The 5125-nt window shown below is 42.4% G+C and overlaps 1 pseudogene; it reads left to right on the forward strand.

Moving 5' to 3' along the window:
• The first annotated feature begins 1422 nt into the window (after positions 1 to 1422).
• LOC105942356 (small ribosomal subunit protein eS6-like) lies at positions 1423 to 4847 on the forward strand (annotated as a pseudogene).
• Positions 4848 to 5125: the final 278 nt, after the last annotated feature.

Here is a 5125-nt window from a genome sequence, read left to right on the forward strand (position 1 = left end):
TGTTTCTTGGGATTTTTTAAAAGAAAGTTATATTTATTCATCTGAAAATCTGAATTACAGAAAGAGAGGAACAGACAGAGAAAGATATCTTCCAACTGCTGGTTCATTCTCCAGACCAGTGCTAGGCCAGGCCAAAGCCAGGAGTCAGGAGCTCTATCCAGGTCTCTCATGTGGGTAATAGGGCACCAAACACCTGGGCCATCCTGTGCTGATTTTTCTGGTGATTAATAAGGAACTGTATCAGAAGTGGAGCAGCAATGACACAAAGTAGCACCACTATGGAATGCCAGTGTCATAGGTAAGCAGCTTTACCCACTATGCCATAATACCAGACAGAGTGCTGACTCTTGCTGGGATCATTTTAAAACAAATATTCCCACTTACAATTACTGTCCTTCCCTGCTCAGCATGTGGTAGAGAAGAAGTGTAGATTGGGAACCAGAAAAACTTGGTAGTAACCCCAACATTTTCTTTTTATCTTTCTTTCTTGGCTTCAGCTCCTTAGCTATACAATGGGGGATATATTATGTCATGGCAATGCTTTTCAGGCTCTGAGAATCTAGTAGGAGTTTGCAATATCTTACACATGTTTTAAGGGCCCACTCAAATACTGCTTCTTCCAGGAAGCTTTCTCCAGGCCTCTGCTCTTGGGCCTGACCCTGATCTGAGTCCCTAGAGTGCCAGCATTCCAAATGTTTGATTCTTCATCATACTCTGACAACATTTCTTGGACTGCTATGTGTTTTTTACTTTTCACATGCATTTTATTTCCCAGGGTGCTTATAAATCTGGGGCCCATCTCTTTGAATTCTCTGTTGCCTTTCTGGAATAACATAACACGAGACCCTGCCAGGGGATGAGGTTACAGACATAAACTCTTTTTTTTTTCAAGCAGATAAATTTTTCAAAGTGAGGATTCTACAGGGATATGAATGACTCAACATAATTTTGACTAGATGTTCATCTTTCGATGTGTACTTAACCTTTGAACCCTACATCTGGTTATTGATGTCCCTTTCAGGAGATGTATGATTGAGAAAGTACTTTAAAAAAAGGCAGATGAACAAACCTAACCATTGAATCATACTTGTGGCTAACAGCTGTGGGACAAACTGGTGTGAAAAAAGAAAGAAATGAGAAAGATGAGATTTGAGGAAATCCAGGGTGCTCATTTGACCCTGCTGTCACCAGTCCTCAGGAGCAGTGATTATAGAAAACCCTCTTCTGTGTTAATTACAAGAATCTATTGTTGCTCCTGAAACACACATAACTGAAGTTTGTAAATATCTGCATTTAAACATGGGGGCTGTCAATCTCCAGAATAATGATATCCAATACAAATATGATACCAGTTACATGTGTCATTTAGAGTTTGTTTACTTTTTTGCGGCACCTCAGAGATGATTAGCCACTTCAGAATGAATGAAGCTGAATATCTCCTTCACAGCCATTGGCTGCCAGAAGTTGATGAAGATGAACTTCATACTTTTTGTGAGAAATGTATGGCCACAGAAGCTGCTGCTGACCCTTTAGGTGATGAATGGAAGGGTTACGTGGTCCAAATCAGTGGTGAGTATGACAAGCAAGGTTTTCCCATGAAGTGAAGTATCTTGACCAATGGCCAAGTCTTCCTGCTGCTGAGTAAGTGGTGTTGCTATTACAGTCCGAGAGAAACTGGAGAAAGAATGTATACATTTGTTTGGGGCTGCATTGTTGATGGCAATTTGAGTATTATCAACTTGGGCATTGTGAAAAAACAATAACAACAACAAATAAAATATTCCTGGATTGACTGATACCATGGTGTTTCATTGCCCGGTACCTGAAAGAGCCAGCAGAATCCACAAACTTGTCAGTCTCTTTGAAGAAGATGATGAACACCAGAATGATATAAGGAAGCCCTCAAATGAAGAAGATAAGAACTCTAGGACCAGGGGCCACCATATTGCTTGGCAGGTATGCACCTCTCAGTGGGGCTACACGTTGATGAGGGGCTGTCTGGCAAGTCTGAATGGGGACCACTTGGGACTTGTTTGACACCTATAAGGGTGATTTCTGGCGGCTTTCATGGACCAGGCTGCTGCACCAGCAGGTAATCAGGGGAAATGAGATGGGGTGGATTGGGTGGGGCAAATTAGAGGGCCTCCCTGGGACAGACCAAGGCACATGACAATCCATCTAGAATCAGGAGTTGGGAGCAGATCAGACCATGCTAGGTCACAGCAACTCCTGATGTTCAGAAGAGCCATCTTTGGAGGCAGGTCTGGTAGTTTGTTGGGTTTTCCTGACGAGGCTGCAGCATTCACCAATGCATGTAAGACCTGGGGCTGGGGATAAGCTGGGACCAGATAGGCCACAACACCTGCTGGTTCACATGAGAGTCAAAGCTGAAGGGTGGGACTGGCCAGTCAGTCCCACCAACCAGTATGTGAATTAGATGGCACAGGAGGTCGGCTGAACCTGACCCTGCACCAGGTGGCACACATAATAGCCAGGTCTGAGCACCTCCCAAGTGAGGTTCCTTAGGGAACTACCTACTTGAACCATTGTGCTTGATTCCCAACCTTAGGGGAATTACAGACATGTGGTTCAACCTGGAGTACATATTGCAGGACTGGGCCACCTCAGTTGCTGATGCCTGTGCAATAGAGAATATACCCAGATGCACCTGAAAAACAAGACAGCCAGCTCATCTAAGCCAACAGGGGACCTCAAGTTCCTCTTCAAAGAATGGAAAGATGGAAAGGTTGAACAACATCCCAGGCTAGGTTTTATAGCATGCACCTAGGTTTGTGGACACACTGAGGTACACATGGCCATCCAATGGGCCTTAGAATTTCTAATATCTGGTGCAAGGAAGACGACAACTTCTCAGAATAATCAAGAACCACTTCTCAGAACTACTCAAGGGACACGATTGAAACATTCTTCCCCTCATTGGGGTCTCTAAGATGACATCAAATCACTGTCTATGTCAGCAGGAATTGATATAGACTGACAGCATGGAGTGGTATACCTCCCTTCCTCGCTCCTACTCTCACACGGCAGGGAAAAACTGAAACATTTATCTTACCCACTTTTCCCACCCCCTGCCTGCCACCCTGATCCTCTCCATTATAATTAGAAGGTCACATGTGTCTGTAACCCCACCCACCTTGCAATAAATATTGAAATTAAGAGAAAACAAAACAAAACAAATCTAGGATCAAAGCACCCAAGATTCAGTGTCTTACTCCACATGCCCTGCAATAAAAATGCCAATGTATTTGCTCTGAAGAAAAGTATACTAAGAAGAATAAAGAAGAGGATTCAGAATAAGTTAAATTTTTGACCCACAGAATGAAGGAGGCCAAAGAAAACTAACAGCAACAGATTGCTAAGAGATGTGGAGATGTAGGTTGTCTTCTCTAAGAGCCTTTACTTCTGTATCTAAGTCCGGTCAAAAATAAGATTTAAAAGTATCAAATCATATGCAAAATCTCTCGCCGCCCCCTCCCAAAAAAGGGGAGAAATCTATTTGGGACATGGATAAGAAAAAACAAAGCAAAACAGTAATTTAGTGGGGCTGGTGCTGTATGGCATAGTGAGTAAAGTCACAGCCTACAATGCCAGCATCCAATACAGGTACCAAATTGTATCCTGGCTGCTCTACTTCAGATCCAACTTCCTGCTAATGGCCGGGAAAAGCATTAGAAGATGGCCCAATTATTTGGACCCCTGTTACCCACAATCTGGCCCAACCTTGTCTGATGTGGCCATCTGGTGAGTATATGGATGATCTCTCTCGACCTCTGTAACTCTGACTTTCAAAATAAATAAATGAATTTTTGAAAAACAAATGAATATATTTCAACATATCATCAATAAAAATTAGTGGTGAAATATAGTGTATATTTTACATTTGCATCGTATTTGAATTAAGACAAGCCTTATAAGTGCTCAATAGTCACATGTATCTGCTCATTACCATGTTAGAAAGAGTAGTTGTAAGCCAACCTCCACCCAAATTTATTTATATTTTGTTATTTTAAAGGGAGGAAAGGAGAGATAGAGAAAGAGAAAGAGAGGAGAGAGAGAGAGAGAGAGAGAGAGAGAGAGAGGAATGTCCCATCTTCTGTTCACTTCTCAAATGCCAGCAAAGTCGGGCATGGGCCAGGCTGAAACAAGCATCCAGAAACTGAATCTGGGTCTCCCAATTGGCCCAATACTTGAATCATCTGCTGTGGGAGTGCTATTTTAAATAGGGAAGTCAGAAACAACCTCTTTGGAGAGAAGATTTCTGTGCAGAATCCTCAAGAAGTGAAGTAGTAACCTTTTTCTCAAAGAAATGGAGAAAATATTTCAGGAAGAGAGAACTGCCTGTTCAAATGCTTTGAGTGAGCCTGGTCTGTTGAGGAATTGCCAGGTGGCCAGTGTGGTTGCAGCCTCCCAGGACAGTGATCCTTTTGCCTTTAGCTGCAGCATCCTCAATTATGGTGGTGAAGTAGCAGGTGCCGACTCCCAGAGTGGAGCAAAAAGCATAACTAAAACTCTTGCTATACTCCTGAGACTGCTCAACATAATTAAATTAAAGCAACTTTTGTTTTTGGCAGCAATATCACACTGCTGACTCACACTGAGCTTATAGTTATTAACTAAACCCCCTAAAGGCTTTTTCACACTGACAGCTGTTGATAAAAGAATTCAAAATAATGGTGGGGCAATGAACCAAAGGAAAAAAAAATGTGGAAGTGCCTTCACTACAATCTTGTTGGTTGCAGCTGCAGTATGGTATATTACAGATCCCTGAAGAGAAAGATAAGGGCTTAAAGTGGAAGGGGAAGAAGATGAACCCTTACAATAATTGAGTCTTCTACCTTAGTGTTCACATCCTTAATATCCAAAATAAAAACAAAAGCAGAAATACTAAGAAAAAATGGCCTTGTCAGTTAATTAGAGGAAGCCCAGAAAACTCATTAGAGGACAACTTAAAGCACCCAGATGTCCCATTGGATATGAAGTTTTATTGGGCCTATGGCTGACTGAGGCACACTGCTGTTGAAAGAAAAGGGGTTCTACATGGTGGCTGTCCCACAGAAACCATGCCCTTTGTAGCCAGTGGAAAGCCATGTACTGCTGGTCCAGT

This window comes from Ochotona princeps, chromosome X (assembly GCF_030435755.1).
Source record: "Ochotona princeps isolate mOchPri1 chromosome X, mOchPri1.hap1, whole genome shotgun sequence".
NCBI lineage: Eukaryota > Metazoa > Chordata > Mammalia > Lagomorpha > Ochotonidae > Ochotona > Ochotona princeps.